An 18734-nucleotide genomic window follows, 5' to 3' on the forward strand; every position below is an offset into this window, starting at 1 on the left:
AAATTATATTTTTCCGCCTTTTGGTTGAACAATATAAAAGTAGCAGCAAGCGTTGAATAATTAAATAAATAAATGGACTAAGTTGTTTTTTATGTTTTAATCCATGAGCAACATGATAAGTTTTACCGAGCATTCAACCAAAACAAAACACTAATCTATAACAAACAAAATACAAAAAAAATCTCATCCTCAAAATCAATCCTAAAATATGAAATAAATTATCCTATCACTCTTAGCTACAATTATGCATATAATATAATTTATTATCACTGAATTTTCTTTCTATAAATTTCACTTTGGATTCAGACACATGACCATAGAGTAAGGACAATACCTCAACAATGGATTCATTTCCCAATTCATTAAGATCCACAATTTCATTCCTAGAAAATATAAAAAATAAATTCTCATCCTCAAAATCAATCCTTGAAAGATACAGAAACACAACTACATTATGAGATTGAATACATTTTGATTAAGGATGAAAAGTAATAACCTATTAACAGATAAACAATCTTTGAAAACATGTATGAATTGCTTAGGCAGCTTGAAGTGACTTAGTATGCCTTCGAATTGTCAAGCATTTCACCTGCATGAAACACCATCTTTAGTTTAGATTACACAAGAATATAGGAAGTAAAGAGCATTTTACTGTTGACATGTGAGCACTTTCCACAAAAAATTGGACTTATTGATGAAATAGTATAAGTTTGTGTTACCCTTCTTAATAAGAGTAAAGGTTAAAAAGAAATTAACTAAAACCTTATTACCTTCGAACAACCATGGTGATTTTTCCAACATCCTCACCATGTTGCATTATATTCTGATCTGAGCCTGCATATATTACACAAAATCAAGAGCAAATACCACTAGATCAACCATTCAATCATTATCTCATAACACTCATTTAATAGTTTTAACTGTAAAAACTCTGACATTTCTCTCAAACATTTCATCAAACAGATTATGTGCATCAGAGAAACATGCAAGAGAACTTACAATACCAGGGAAAGGGTCACTAAAAACGAATGTGTACACATTATTTTAACTGATGATGGTGTGGGAAGATAAAAGACGCTCCGATCTTCTTACAGATAAAGGTTCGATACATTGTAGGTTGTGGTGGTGGTAGTCTCCTTTAAAGTGATTTAGGCCAGGGAAACTGCATGTCGTTTTAATTATAAACAATATCACCAAGATTTAGGGATTTGATGTATTTTAAAATTTGAAGCACTGATTTGGTTTACAAAAATATTGGAGAAATTGTAGAAGAAACGGTTGAACAAGAGAATGTTCCCAAATTTCTTGCTATTTTTTTTTTGGAAAATATCGATTTGAAACTACTGAAAAGAAGGAGTATATGTTTGACTGTAAGGGCAAATGCGGAATTTCACTAAGAAATTTTGAGCGGGAAAATTAGATTGGGGAGGGGCTTAGCTATTGCCATGTGGCAATAGAAGTACTTATTTATTAGGATTAGGATATATATATATATATATATATATATATATATATATATATATATATATATATATATATATATATATATATATATATATATATATATATATATATATATATATATAGACTAGGTATGTTTGAAGGCCGTAATAAGCACGGCCCACAAAAAAGAATTTAGATCTTTTCTCAAAAACAACAATGCTACTATCAAATAGACATCTCAAACTAACATGCCTTGTATGAACAAAAGTTAAAAAGTACATTGTTATTATAAAAATAAACAAGAATAGGATACTTAAGTACACAAATAAATGAAATAAATTTATTCATATATTTATCCCTCTAGAAAGAAGTTAATTTTGGGTGACCCAAGCAAATTGCCTTACCCCTCAAACAAACTTAACTTGGAACCGAATAAGAACACAAAAAAGTAGTGGACTATGTTGTACTTGATTCATGGTGACAAGATCGCTATTAATTGTAATCTCCAAAACCAAAAAATGTTGTTGTGATTATTCATGGGCATGATCGTCTTTAAAAGATGTACTTGCACCTACTGTGCACTTCTTTCGCTCGTCCCCCATTCTACGCCTGCATGGAAATTAGATGTACGCAAGTGTAGAATCATGGACCAAAAAAGAAAGCTCATTGTATGAAGCAGCAAAATGGAATGAGAAGAAAACTAAGCTAAAAATTCAGGTGTATTTTATTAGGCATTTGCAGAATCACCTTCTAATATACTCATCAGAAGTGTTGGAGGTGTTCATGTTTGCGTCTGAATCTACCACTTTGGGAGACTCGTACAAACATAAGCATTTCAGTAAGGGCTAAACGAACGAAATACAACCTGAATATAACATTCTATATTTATTTATTTCTATCATAGCATAATTATCTCATAAGTATATGTAATTAACTAAATTTGATAACTAATAGGTCCACAAGTACCCTTAATAAGTTTATTTTAATAATCAAATAACAAAAAAAAAGTGAAATGGTTAAATTTACGCAAATCGGATATGTATTTGCCTTTTTCTAACGTATACACATCTGCCAACCTAAAAATCCGAGGGAAAAGATAATCAAAATGATAGTCAATAAAAGAAAACCAAGAAATTGATATCAACTTATATTTATCTTGATCATTCAAAGAAAGAAGTTTTTAATTATGAATCTAAAATAATAACATTTAACTTTCAATATGCAAAAAAGAGCATGGGTGGTGATGATAAGGAGCCAAACTGGACGAATCGAAAGCACCCTGAAGATTGATGCACTTGAGAAGAAACCTCATTTCCAATGAGACACCATGTTAGCTAATTTGTTTCCTTTTTCTTTTCCTTTCCTCATTTTTTATAAGAGGAAAATGTTACTGTAGGGAATCATCAAGTGTTCTTGCCAGCGAAATAAAATTTGAGGTCGCGCATTCAATGACTGCTCTAGAGTCGACTTATTCGGGCATTTCCAACGCTGTGAATAGAAAGAGTGCTTCAGTTCATTAAGATACTATGTGTTCCTTTTTTTTCTTTTTATGAAAGTGACACACTTAAATAAGTGGAAAATAAAAATTAAATGAGGGTAAATTTGCAAAAAGTTATAACTTAGTGGGAAGAGTTTTTTTTCCGTGTATTTATCTATTAAGTCAATGTTTTGTATTGGGTAAAAAAGAAATAGTATATATACCTTATTGGATTAAAACATGTTATTTACCTCTTATAAGTAAGAAAGCCAAGTGAAAGCATTGCAATTTCTTGAAATTTTTTAAAAGGGTCTCATTTTATTATATATAATAATAAGAATTTGTTTAAGTAATATGATTTAACCATACTTTAGCTTTATTCCGTTGATACTCTGTTATACAAAGAAATGTTGTATGTTTTAAACGGTACAACCATTGTGGCTATATCTAGGCATCTGGGAAAATCTAGTCAATTTGATCATCAGGAAGTCTATAAGTTAGAAACAAAATCGTTTATTGTTCAAATAAATAAAAGAGAAGAATAAGAAAGATGAACTATAATTTTATATATTGGTGTTTTGTAAAAATTCAACCTTACTTTTTAATTTTTATCCAACATCCATATGAAGTCTAGTGATACTAAAAACACATTATGGAGGCAGTGTAAGCATGAGCGCTTTTCTTTACTCAAACCACAGCCCTAAAGCTTTTTTATCACTCAATAAATGAAATTAAAGACTAAAACAGAACTTCATAAGTTCCATTTAATTCAAAGAATTTTAATAACTACATGAGAAAGAAATAACTTTGGAGAAAAATTAAAACCTGAGCAAAGATGACTCATAATGATGAGCGAAAAAGTTGCCAAAGAAGAATGAGAAATTGAACCTGTTCCACCACCATACATCCAAAGCAAGTGGTTAATATCACCATCAAAGATTTGACCACAGAACGCAAGCATAATGTTCAATTGTTGAATCTTTGAAGCCTTCTTGTTCAAACATTCTTCGCCAGCAATTGAATTAAGGAAGAACCGATGTATGATGAGTATAATAAAATCAACAACAATGCAAAATTTTATACTGAGGCTATTGAACATTCAGAATCTTGAGATTTTAAATTGAAAATTGAAGGCCTTAAAACATATGCAATAGGTTTAGGGTTAGTCATGGGAAGAAGAAAGTTGAATAAGCATAAGAAATGGAAACCAACGACCATCGATGATTGTAAAGGAAGGATCAGTTAAGATCGTTTCATCAATTTTTGAAAATAGGGAATCGTTAGTATGATATGGAGTAGAGGGAAACGATATGATGGTAAAGACGACCATCTCTCTACCTAATACGCGCCTTATGTGGCCACCAATTAGGGTTTTTTTTCTATGGAGGATGTAATCGAGTTGTTCTTGTAGAGGAAGGCGGAGTTATGGTTAATGGAGAACGGGAATATGTGGATGATGGGAGAATGATGGACAACGATGTCGCACAACGTAACACATGAACTAGTATGATTGGATGTTGGTGTCCATTTTGCCGTATAGAGGTAGATGACGTGTCCTTCATTAAACCGGGTAAAATTAACTTTGGCGGCCTAAGATAAATAGGGTTTTTATATATAATAATGATATATATATATATATATATATATATATATATATATATATATATATATATATATATATATATATATATATATATATATATATATATATATATATATATATATATATACTAGTATGATACCCGCGCAATGCGGTGGCGCCGAAGAGTTCCTTTCGAGAAATAGTTCCTGGACAGTTAGTTTTTTTGCACTGTCGTCAATTAGTTTCAATAGATGATTAGCTTTCTTTCCGCAAACGTCAAATATATTTATTTTAGTGAACACTTTGCTTTTGGCAATGATTATCTCCCTTATTTTTAATATGAATGTCATCAAATCAAATGAAAGTCTTAAACTCTTATATATTTAGCTTAGTCTTTTTATTAGTTTAACATCATAATATCAATGTTAAATGTTATATATATGTACATTCTCAGTTTCATTTCGGCAACTAAATTGTCTGTTTTATTTTAAAAAAATATTAGTTAGTTATAATTTCTTTTGCGGACGGTGAATAATTTTCTTTCGAGGAATCATCTATTTTTGTGAATTATTTGGCCATTCGTAAGAATATCATATCTAAAATGAATATTAAATAAATAGTCAAATATGATTTATAATTAAGATTAATATTTATTAGTTACGTGTTGGTGTTGATTTTATTAGGTGGAGAAAAGAAATGTAATAATAATAATAATAATAATAATATTAATAATAATAATAATAATAATAATAATAATAATATAAACTTGGTATTACTTTAACAAATAGTAAACTAATTGAAATAAATACAATTGGACTATATATTATAATTTAAAAGTATACAGTTAGTTGACAAATAAAACATTGCAATCTTTGACTTTGAAACAATTATAATATTTATTTTTTTATAACTAATCTCATACATAGTACTATAATCACATTGTGTCGAAATTAATCACACCATATTTGACATAATTAAAGTGGATTAGAGATGCAATTATACAATAAAAAAATTAATTCATACATCATTCTTTAGATTCCTGCATGTTAATATTCATGCTATGGAAAGTAACACTTTTAATATATTTTTGACAATCTTTAAGTTATAGGCTTATCAAATGTCTTATATTTATGTAATAACTATACATTCACAAACCATATTTTTACAATTAATAATATGAAACTATTTTTGGTCCGTAGTTTGCAACTTCAACTCACAATGACCTGATGCTTTTGATACAAAATTCATATTTAAAAACCTCAATTAGACAATCTTGATCCTATAATCAAGAATTCACAATTTAATTTTTTCAATCTACACTCTAGTCTTGATCTCACAACACTAACAGTTTAACATCATATATTGCTAACTGTACCAGTATTATGATGAAAATAGTTGAATATCCTACAAACTAAATCATGATCTGCAAAGAGCGCTAACTCCCTTCCAGGGATGGTTCCACTATGGTGCCCATAGTGGCACCGACAACCCTTTATTTTTTCGGATACAGTGTAAAAATTTTCGAATTTTTCGTTTTTTTTACATTTGTGCCACTACGTAAAAGGAAAAATATGTCACCGGCAACACCTACTACGAAATCCTGGGTCCGTCCATGCTCCCTTCAACAATATAGGTGCAAGTTTCCCACTTTCTTCTTGGCTTATACATTCTTTTGACTTCGTCCTTCGTGCATTTCACCCATCTTATCTTTAAACACACACACATATGTGCATCAACAAATACACACACAAGAGACACAACCACACTTGTATACTTAATACAGACACCACACACACACACATCAAACTTCATAACCCCAAAAACCAAAGATCATCAAAGACTTGTTAGTGGCATCAAAAAACAAAAGCAGTTGATAGAAATACAAGTGGCAAATACAACATACTTCTTGCACAATTCCCCAATTAGCAGCGAGATTTATCTAAAAAGCTAGTGAAACAGTTGATACATATGCTAAATGCAAGTCAAAGAGTACTACATTAGTTAATGACGTTTAAATTATTGAAAAATGTGTAAGATGCATGAAAAATGACTATGCAAACTTATAGAAGGGTAACCATGCCAAATGTCCACTTATAAAGTTACATGACTATGCAACTTTATCTGATTGTCCAACATGCACAGAAAATGAGAGATAACATTCATGTTCAAGTAACCCTTATTGCTTCCTAGATTTTTTCATCTCAGAATTCTTCGATGAATATTTGCAGATTTCTAACCTGGGAAATCAAGCAAAACATTACAAATCAGATTTTTCTTCTTTAAATTGAAATTTAAAAAATAAAAATTGATGGTAAGGCAAAAAAAAGGAATTAAAAGCTGAGATACTAAAGAGTAAAAGTGATGATAATCATAAATTGAATTGAAAAGAACATGCTTACAAGTTCAATGCTTGGTCTTCATTTCAAAATGAACCAGAACCCAAAATCCAAAGCATCTACAAACATGATGAAGATTTAAAAGCTGGAAAATCAAACAACATATTTACAGATCTTGATTGTTCTTCTTCACTTCAAGAATCAAAAAACAAAAATGATAGAAAAAAAATGGAAATCTAAACCTGGAATATCAGAGAAAAAGTATATGAAAAATCAGAAATAAACCGATAGGAATAAACTTACGGGTTAAAATCGTGTTTTGTTCATCATCCATGGGATGTTACATTCCAGATTTTTGGACCTGAAAAGAAACCTCCAAAATTAACACGGTAAGAAAAAAATGAACCCCTCAAAACATTGATCTTCTTCATAAAGTTTAGATCTATTTTTTTTGTAACTGTTAGTCTTCACACTAATCAATTCAATCAAAAGTAAAATCTCAAACATATATATAATCATAAAATATGAAAATTAAAGATGTTGGAAAGAGCTTTAGATTAAGCAAAGAAAACAATAGAAAAATGGGAGTTTGCTTCTCTCTTTAATGTATTGGACACTCTTGTGTTTGCTTATCTCTAGCCAATACATGTTGCAAAAGAAATTGAACCTGGATCACACTAAAAGAAACAAATTAGAGCTAAAAATAAAATAAAAACAACAACAAATTCGAAAATGGTTAAAGACTTATGAACCAAAAACAACTAAACTAAAAGGTAGTTCCAAAATGAAATTATTCGTGAAAAGCATGGACTCCACCTAGAGTCATCTAGATTAAAAAGAAAAATATAGACATGTAATTAGGGTCAAATGAAGGATTGTACTCTCACCAGTCACCCATTGCTCATTTTTTCTTCTAGATTTTGAGCTTCGTAATAACATCCCAAATTCGGAAAATGATACAATAAACATGAAAATGAAAAAGATCAAACATAGATCTTCCCACAAAATTGAACCTCGATGTTTAGAAAATCGAAGTTGGTCACAAACTAAGTATCTATTTAAAATATTTCAAAATTGCAATAAAGATTGTACATAAATGTATAGTCTAGAAATATACCTGAATATGTTGGAAACCATGGTGCTGGGTGGTTGAAGGCATAGCCATGAAAACGACAAAAGTGTGTATCGATCAGGCCGACATTTGGGAATGGTTGGGTTTGACTAGAAGCGACGGTGTAAAAACGATCAAAAAATTTCATGGCCGCGGTGGACGGCGTCACATATGACAAATCAAAACTCTAAATGCCAGTTGAGAGAAAAAAAGATAGAGATTGAGAAGAGGGTGAGCTTCCAAAAGTAATTTAGGGTTCCTGTGGTGAAGTCGTTTTTGGAAGGAAAGACGTCAGAAATCGGTGTCATAGAACCGGTGGTTTGGGATAGTGGAAGATGGGAGATGAAGTCATTTTCTGTTCCTTAACGGTGGGCTTTATAGCAGGGGAGGGAATAAAGAGGTATATGCGATGGGAGGGATATTTGAATCAACATGTTAAATTTAAGGATATCTAAAAGGGTTCAAAATTTGAATGAATCCGGGATTTGAGGGAACCATATCAAATTGCTGAGAAATATAAGGAGATTTGATGAGAAATATTTGAATTCAAAATGTGGTTAAAATTTAATATTATTTTATTAATGGTTACTTGTACTATCAGCTACATCATTTGGACGTCTTAAAAAAATATTATTATTATAATCAATCTATTTTTAGAAATAGTTAGATTTCTTTTGTAAGATAGTAAAGATATATATATATATATATATATATATATATATATATATATATATATATATATATATGGGAAAACCATAGAAAAATCCAACATGTTTTCTTTAAATGTTTACAAAAACCATTATATTATTTTTTTAGTGCATTAAAACCCTTATATTTTTAAAAATTCTTATATAATGTTTTCTAACCTTAGAAAACCTAATCTATTTTTATGAGAGGATTAAAAAGACCCCTATATTATTCTTTTTAGTGCATTTAAACCCTTATATTTAAAAAAAAATTAATCTAGTGAATTATAACAATCAAAACAATGAGAATCGATTACCTACCATTTTTGGCTATCTAGGATTTACCGAGTTCGATGCCTTAAATAATACATTTTAAAAAATATAAGGGTTTTAACATACAAAATAATAATATAGTGGTTTTTTTAAGACTTTGATGAAAATATGTTGGGTTTTTATAAGGTTTTCCATATATATATATATATATATATATATATATATATATATATATATATATATATATATATATATATATATATATATATATATATATATATATATATTATTGAAGGTATTGGTTGCTGATTATTAGAAGAATAGACTTTTGAGGGATTTGTGAGGGATTAGCTAGACATTAGTGACGGTCAGGGACGGATTTAGGGGGGTTCCGGGGTGGGCACCGACAACCCCTAAATTTTCCGGCCGCAGTGGAAAGGTTTTCGAAATTTTTTAAAATTTTTATTTTTTCTACTATCGTGCAACCCCTAATCTTCCCGTGCAACCCATACTATGAAATCCTGCATCCACCCCTGGCGACAGTAGTAATCCCTCGATAATTTTTCATCCAAGACTTAAGAGCGTGAATTTATTGATTGCTTTCTTTTTTTCTTGACTATATATCTTCTTATATGATTTCATGTTTAGTTTTTAATCTTGAAAATCATTTACAGGATGAAGAAACCATAATCAGTTTTAATGAGAAGCCCAGTAATTATCTATCTCAAAGGAAGTCTGGTGTATCGGAGGATGACTCCTGAGGTACTTTTATATCCAGAAAACCGTTTTCTAATCATATAATTAAACACACACACTCACACATAGAAAATAAAAAAATCGGATTATGACAAGCCATTTTCGAATATATTTTCATGCAAGCTTAGGATCACTACTAGAAACATGGGTTTTAGAGACGGATTCACTCCATAAGTAATTAAAACGTGGCTAATTGCTCAGCATGGGTTTTAGCGACGATCGGTTTTTCCATGCGACAAATGAACGACAGAATATCCGTTGCTAAATGTCACTCAATACATTTACTTAGGGCATTAGCAACAAAATTTGTTAAAGTCATTCCCTCGCTGTTATGTCGTAAATTTCCATGATCTGTTTTTTTTCCCATAGCTAATCACTTGCAAAATTCATACATTAATTTTTTTTGTTCCATCGCTGATCCATCGCAAACTTTAGACATGATTTTTTTCCGTAGCTAATCCCTCGCAAAATTAATGCATTAAATTATTTTTTTTGCCACCAATCCGTTACGAACTTGTAATATCATTTTTTTATTATGATTCTAAAAGAAAAAATATAGAATCATCAAATTATTATACTAAAAAACATCAAATACCGATACAACCAAACATTACAATACCAAAACTATCAAAGTTTACCAAAGTATCATTAAAAAAACATTCAAAAACAAAACTGTCCAAATAACATCAAACTCCCAACGGTTGAGAACATTTTAACACCAAGAAATTCAAATTATGCAAAAGTGGTACAAATAGAAAAAAGTTTAACCTTCAAAATAAGCATCGGGAAATAAGTTTTCACAAAACATAACTTCAAAATAACATTATAGCTGCTCTCTTCATTTCATGTTTATCTAATCATCTTCGGTTCTCATTCCTATAAAACATTATTCAAAACAATCAAAAACATCAACTACAAAAGGTTAACAAGTCATTCAAAAACATCAAATACTAATGGTTAACATCATATTACCTCTAATTTTCAATTTCCCATCATATTTTGCAAAGTTGCATACATCTTCTCCATTGCTTCATATTTTGCATCAATTTGTTGTTGTTTGGCATCTATTGTTGCAGCTTTGGCATCCATTTCCTCTCGCATTTGTTGATGTCCAGCTTCCATTTCTGCAGCTTTAGCATCCATTTCCCCCACATCTCGTTTCGTACACGTTCATAGACAACCTAAAGTACAATGTTATGATATGAAACTTTGTAAGTACAATGCTATAATAGGAAACTTTGTAAGTAGAATGCCATGATAGGAAACTTTGTAAGTATAATGCCATGATAGGAACTTTGTAAGTACAATGCCATGATAGGAAACTTTGTAAGTACAATGTTATGATAGGAAACTTTGTAAGTACAATGCTATGATAGGAAATTTTTATAAAGTACAAAATTAAATGAACCTCTTCGGATGTTATTGTACTAGATGTTCCTTCCAAAAAGCTCGTTAGATCAGACACAGATCCGAATCCATATATTCTTCCTTTCTTGACTCCTCCGGAAACATCACACCATGTTTTATTATCCAAGAGGGCGTGACAACTAGTATCATCACCAAACTTAGCCACCATAGCACTTTTATAAGCATCTATTATAGGAAAAAAACATTAAAAAATAGAAACATGAAATAAGGAATGGAATGGTTCATTCCATTCCATTAAAATCATAATCAAGGAATGGAATGAACCACTTCATAAGCCTCTTATTAATTAATACTCAAACCTTGTATAAATTTGATTACTAATTACAAAAACACTTAATTACAACTAGGCAGAGAATCAAACATTTAGAGTTAATAATTTGTTTCTTTTCTTTTCTAAGTTGATTACTACTTACGAAAGACATGTTTTCTGTCAATTTGTTGCTTTAACAAAGTCATTAACCCGAGTAGTAGGAAGTTTTTTTTCCTACAAAAGAATTGAAGATACATGAACTTTAGCTACCTTTGGTGTAATGTACTCTTGAGTATACTGTTCAGTGTGCAACCTTGCATAAAGTTCAACTACTGTAGGAGGGCGTTTAAGTGTTGCTTGCTACAAAATCCATTAGTAATACATTAAAAAACAAAACAAAAAATCAATAGTTTAAGTGGAAACCAAGGTCAGATGCAAACATCTTACCATTCTTTTCTTATGTTGACAAATAGATATAGAACCCTCTGTAGGTTTGGAAACAGAGCCATCTTCTAATTTATTTCTGTTATTTTATGATTTAGTAAGTCTGTGCATGAAGCTATAATTTGAGGGTGCAAGGAGCACCATTGTTGAGGTTAGCACTTTTTTCTTTTCTTTTACATTTTATCATTTGAATAGTATTATAGAAATAACATCAAATTTTTATTATTTTCAAACATATGAGTTTAATGTTGGGGGGATATTCTTCGTTTACTTGAACTTATATAGTCATGGATATCTCCATCAGGAGGCGATGAAGATATCTTCTCGAAAATTCATCATCACTTTTTCATTTCATTTTTTAATAAAAATTTAGCGTTTTACATTTTCTGAAAATTATTTCTTTTTCTTTTAGGAAGGCCTCATGGCGACCCTCAGATGATCCGTTTTGGGGCACATTTAGTTCTTCTGCTTCGTCATTTACTTCCAAATGAAATAAAGGATGCTTTTAAGGAGAAGACAATGACTCTTGGTGGTCTAATTCTTTACATGCAAGTGTTTTTCATCTGGTGAATGTATGCCTCAACCAACACTTACAAGTGCTCTTTATTTTTCAGTATAGATCATAATTTTTATTTTGTGATGTATATTCGTTAGGCACTTCCTTTTCTAATGCCAATGTGCTATGTAAATGATGATCGGGGCTAATAATATCAAAAAACGACTCTGAAATGTTTGTGATGTTGGAACCGGGTGATCTGCAATATTTATTGACAGTTGTTTTCAATTAGTTGGACAAAGGAGAATAATGCACTACAAAAAAATGACATTTAGTTGCACATATTTTAATGGCATATCTCTTTTATGCCACAGTAGTATATTTTCAATGGCATATTTTATATGCCACTATAAATTAATATATTTAATGGCACTTAACAACTTATGTCACTAATATTAATATTTAATAATGACATAAAAAATTAAAATGCCACTAAAAACTCTATATTTTGTGTCATATATATTTTTGTATACCGCTAATGGTGTATGGGATGCTTTTATTGATTTGTTTTGTGCCACTAAAGAAATTAAATTTGTTCCACTAAAGAAATTAAATTCACGATTCTTATTCATCTCTCCAAAATGAATCGATGTTTTCCCAATTTCTTATATGCGTCCTTTTACATCGTAGGTGTTAGAGAGAAGAGTCTAAACAAATATTTTCCCCCCAATCTCATCACTCTCTTTTCTCTCATATTCTCTCCCATACCTAACACCACCACAAATAACCATCGCCGCTCACTGTTTACACTTCTGACGTCGCATCACCACCGCTGCCATGCCTCACCACTGTGTACTGGATATTTAGACTCCGGCCAACGAATATCCCTCTATTCTCCACTCGACTCCAATTAGATACTATTTTATTCACTCTGACTACCGAATTTGGCTCTCCTTATTCTTTTTCAGTTTGTTTATCTAAACAATGCCTTCGAGTGCAATAATTTCATAAAAGTTGTACAATCAGAAAGTCGTTCCTTCAGTTAATTCCTGGTAGAAATTTTTTATAAACCTCTACATCTTAGTAGAAAGTTTTGTAAGTAATTGCAATCTGCATCTTTCTAGTTGAAGATGAATCTCTTAACTTATGGAATTTTAAACTTTTGTTTATCAAACTTGATAAGGTCGTAGTTGCCTTGGGATAACTTCTCAACATCAACTAGTAGAAGTTTTGTTTATAACTTAAACTACATAGTAAACAAGCATCATGTATTAAGTAGAAGTCATTAATATTTTAACGAGTGTATAATGAATAGTTTACCTTTTGTGGTATAACAATATATGTTATTTCTTTGTAACATGCATCTTCTCCATTGCAACTTGTTGGATTTATATAGTGTTCCTAAAGTTTGGGGTTATCACATTGTGGTATAAATTTTGATGTATGATACTCTTCATTCCTTATTGTTCCCCAAACAGTGTGTAGAAGTTGTAACCAATAACTAATTCTTTAATTCCTAAACTTAATTCTTGGTCTTGTTACTAATTACTCATGTGGTTGCATAGCTTCAAGAAGGAACTCATGACGTCCCTTCAAGATGAAGAATGATGTTATATGGTTTGAAGTCAGCCTTTTGTTGTATGTGTAGAGTAAGAGGAGATAAGAATACTTTAAACTTTAACTATATGATAATACAATTCGACACTTTACATACAGGCCAGGGACATTACTCATTGTTGCACCAACTATGTCAAACAATTCAAGCTTATCTCAGTCGTTTATTGGAGCTTACTTAATTTCTAGTTTAACTTCAAGACTTTGTATTCTAAAAAAGAACTTTATATGATAATAAAAGATAATTTGTTTCAAAAGATGAAAAAACCGAGCCACCTTTAAGTGCTTCACTTGTAACCGATCAGACAAGCCTATGATAGATGGTGAGCTACATAGAGAATACTTTTGATAAATTTACATCGCTTTTCTATCAGTTTGGGTAAACTTGGAAAATTTCTCTTTTCTGTCTCATGGACCAAGATTTCTCAAGGTCTGTTGTTAGCATCCTAATCAAGCATACCTCACTTAACACCTCCTGGATTCCCTCAAAGCTTATCAACATCTGGAGCTCCACCAAAAAGGCACTCAATTTCTTTTTTAACCACAAGAAGCATGGTTGATGATAGATCTACAACCTCAAGCCAATTAATCTCCATGACATGTGTGGATACTAGATCTTAGATCTCTACATAATTAGCTTTAAAAACTCCCTAATCATAAACAACTCCTTAGTATACAACTCAACACTTCAGATCCTTAAAAGTAACCATGGTCAAAGTCAAAGTCAACCGTCCATGTTGACCCAACTCGTCGAGTGCATCTAGTAACTCGTCGAGTTCCTTCGGTGATCATAAAATCGGGAAAAACCGTAGCCAACTTGCCAAGTTAACTCATCACCTCGCCGAGTTGCTTAGCATCCAGAAATAGGGAAACTTGTCCCAACTCATCGAGTCGTCAGGTTAACTCGTCGAGTTTCCCCTGTCCTAATGCATTCAGTCCTTTCTAGTCGAATCTAAAGCTCCATACAACAAATCCTTAACAATAGAGACGTCTATAAGGGTAAAGTTTCCAACTTTACCCCAAAAGACCATCTAATATGCCTTAAACTCAAACCCTAGCTTCTTTGAGGATGGTCTTGACTCATTAAGCCTTTAAACCCTCACCCCATCGACCCAAAACAGAGATTTGATGTCCAAGGGTGCAGAAAATCATGTTAGTTTCTAAATTTACGTCCATGCATGCGTGAAATACTCTCCAAGATCCATTTTAGCCTTCATTGTGGACATAATGCATGAATGGGACATTGAGGCTATTAAAGTGTGCAACTTTTGTAAGTCATGAATTCTCCTACATATCAATCGGATTCACTTTGATGGTGCGGAATCCCAATCAAAGTGTATAATGCAAGATAAATATAAATAAGAACAAGATAATTAATCTTCGATGCACACGATAAATTGATTAATCGTCTGGTACATAAGATTCCGATTACACACTGTTTTATCTCTGTGTCTCTCTAGATCTCATTCTAAGCAATATGGCAGCCCCCAAAACATCCGTGTAACGACCCGTCTCTGGTATGTTGCTTCCATGGCATTTATTTAGAAGTTTTCAAGAGGGACTCGGTGAGTCTGTAGCCCGACTCGTCGAGTAGGGACGGGATTTCGAGCACGTGTTAGTCGGCGACTCGGCGAGTCCATATTCGGGACTCGGCGAGTCTACCTGCCAGGAAGAAACCCTAAATCCCTGGGTTTGCTCCCTATTTAAGTAATGTTATGTGCCCCAAACTCGCCTCCTTCACCCTCAGAGAGCTTGTGAGAAACCCTAAATCATTCCTTGTGTGATTAAAGTGTTTTTGGTGTGAAATCTTGAAGGATTGAAGAGGAGAAAGAAGAAAGGACCCAAAAGAGGAAGTGTAGAGCATAGATCCAAGGTCAAGTCAGAGTTTATTGAGGTTTGTTTCGGAATTTCTCTGTTTTATGCTTAAAATCTCCATTAGAACGCCTCTAAGGCTAGTTTAATGTAATTTCCAAGCTTATTAGTTGTATGGATGCCTTTTTGGTTCGAGTTATCCCCAGATCTGTTCATTTAGGAGCTTTAGAGCCCAGATCTATTGCCTTTTTGAAGTTGCTTTGCATGAGAGCCCTATATCTAGCCTTTATTAGGCTTTTGAGCCTTATAATCTTCATGGATGCTTATGGACACGTAAAGATAGAATCTTTACATGTTAATCGAACTAAGGAAGCCAGATCTATAAGTTTTAGACGCTGGATTCAAGCAGAATCCAGTTTAGAGTAGCTGCATTGATACGACTCGGCGAGTCGGAAGAATGACTCGGTGAGTCAAGTCCCGAGTCCCCGATTTTCCCCCTTTTGAGTGATGTCGAGTGGGGACCTGTGAGTAGTAGAGTGGACTCAGTAAGTTGGAGGGCAGACTCAGTGATGGAGGGACTCGACGAGTTGTTCATACAACTCGGCGAGTCCAAGACAATCTTCTTAGCTCAAGAACAACTCGTCGAGTTGTTCATATGACTCGGCGAGTCGGATGCAGATTGCCTGAGTTTTTAAATCGAGAGGGGACTCGTCGAGTCGATGCCATACTCGACGAGTAGCCACGAGTAGGGTGAGAAGTGAGAATAGAGACTCGGCGAGTTGGCGACCCAACTCGGCGAGTCAGATCAACTGTAGGTTGACTTTGACCGGGAGAGTTGACTTTAGCCAGAGGTAAAAGAGTCATTTTACCCTAATACAGTTATTAGTATTTGATTGAGTGTATTTGTGGAATTGTAGCCGGGGAGATACCGGAGCAGCAGCAGATAGTTTCCAGAGCCATACACTCAGCAGCCCGATCATGAGGTGAGTTTCCTACCAGTAGAAACGGGTCTAAGGCCACAATGCCGGCCCGTTCAGTTAGCAGTAGTTTCTGGACTTCGGTCCGATGCAGTAGTTAGTATGTTTGATGCCTTCGTGGCTAAGACAGGATTTATGTGTTATGTGTTATGTGTTCCGGGCAACGGCCCGATGCAGTATGCAGTATATGTGTTTATGCTAGTTGATACGTTATGATATGCTCTGTTCAGTTAGTCCGGACTTCGGTCCGATGCAGGGACGGGGTCCCAGTCAGTTTCGGACTTCGGTCCGATGCAGGGGACGGGGTCCCAGTCAGTTAGTCCGGACTTCGGTCCGATGCAGGGACGGGGTCCTAGTTAGTTTTCGGACTTCGGTCCGATGTAGTGGGCAAGGCCCAGTATATGCTTTATATGTATTGTATGGTATGTGGTAGTTTGGGGGAGCTCACTAAGCTTCGTGCTTATAGTTTCAGTTTTGGTTTCAGGTACTTCTGCAAGCAGAGGGAAGAGCTCAGGTTGATGGCATCGCACACACCACAGCTTCAGTTTTTGTCCTGAGAGTTGATTCAGTTTCTTCGATATGTTTTGATACAGTTGTGATACAGTTTTTCTCGCAGTGTTTTTTTACGGTTTGAGACACACTACACATGATTTTATTATGCGATACTCAGTTTTGTGATCTTTGTTATATTTAAAAAATGAAATTTTCGGGTCCTATTTTTGGGTTGTTTCAAGTTGGTATCAGAGCCTTGGTTTGAGGGATTCGGATACACCTCCGGGTGTATCTGAACTCAAACTAAGGGAAAGATAAAAAGATTTTCAAAAAGGAAAAATGTTTTCGAAGGAAATTTTGAAAAGCACTTAGAAAGAAAAGAATTTTTAAACAAGATAAGGGTGTGGTGCATGCGATCAGCCGAGCTCAAGTAAGTACTCCCAAGTTACCCATACAAATTTTATTATGATTCATTGTTCCAGTTTCAGTAGAACAGCATGCTAGTATAGGACTAAGGATCTAGGAGGATGCCTTATGTGCATGCTATATATGTTTCAGCTTTATGAGAATTGCATGCTAGTATTGAGTAGACAGCAGTAGGATAGCCTGTTTAGGTTATGCCTGGTAGCGCGAGCTTAGCATTGTATGTTAGTACAGTTTCTCGTTATGAGAATAGATTTGCTTGAGTAGTTTCCGGTGTCCGAATGCTGCTTGCTTCGTGCTTTGTAGAACTCTTGGTGATGGGAGTTAGCCGTTAGGTGAATACGTCACATCACATGTGAACAGGGTTGAATAATCTTAGAGTGTTGGATTTGGTCCTATTGCGCAGCTCTTGTTTGAGTCTAACCGTTGTAGGGACGAGACTTTTACTAGAAGTATTATCCAAGCCTCATCACATGTGATGGTATTCAGGTGATGGCTAATTAGCATTACAAGGAGGCCTTCAGCAGCTGAGGACTGGTTTGAGTAGAGTCGGAGATTTCCCTAAGGCAAGCCTAGGATGAGAGTAGCAGAGATCAGTAGTAGTAGAAGTGACTTGGTGGAGTCAAGACAGTTCTTGAGGAAAGTACGAATAGATGTGGAAGGTAGTATGGGCCCATACTACTTAAAGCAGAGGATCCGTAATCGAATCAAGGAAGGTTTAGACAAGACCAGGAAGCTAGTACTAGTATCAATGATCCCTTGAGATATTTCAGTTTTCTGATGTTGCTATGATGTGTTTCATAATGGTGGTTTTGCGTTCGAGGCCAGCAGCTGGCAGTGGAGGTGCCGGGGAGGGATCAGGATCAGGCTCGGGGGACGAACGTATGGATGAGCAGACCAGAGAGTTTCTTTCCTCAGAGATCACTTGTATCATACTGGAGCTGACTCCTGTGATCTTCGGTTCAATCAAGGAGGGTATTCTAGAGTTGATGGATGAGAGGTTGGGCACCTTCCGTGCCGAGGTGGCGGCCATGATGGGGTCGCACACACTTACGTTCAGGGAGTTCAGGGCATGTGGATCTCTAGATTATCACAGGGCATGGGACCCCATAGCGAGTACTAGGTGGTTAGCAG

At 33.7% G+C, this 18734-nt stretch overlaps 1 long non-coding RNA gene across 1 annotated transcript; it reads right to left on the bottom strand.

Annotated features, from left to right (window-relative positions):
- Positions 1-317: 317 nt before the first annotated feature.
- LOC111921787 (uncharacterized) lies at positions 318-1431 on the bottom strand. The gene is made up of 3 exons (XR_002860285.2): positions 1000-1431; positions 771-834; positions 318-589 (listed from the first exon to the last, which is right to left on the bottom strand). It is a non-coding gene; the product is annotated as an uncharacterized LOC111921787 (long non-coding RNA).
- Positions 1432-18734: the final 17303 nt, after the last annotated feature.

Source organism: Lactuca sativa, chromosome 2 (assembly GCF_002870075.4).
Source record: "Lactuca sativa cultivar Salinas chromosome 2, Lsat_Salinas_v11, whole genome shotgun sequence".
In the NCBI taxonomy this organism is placed as follows: Eukaryota; Viridiplantae; Streptophyta; class Magnoliopsida; order Asterales; family Asteraceae; genus Lactuca; species Lactuca sativa.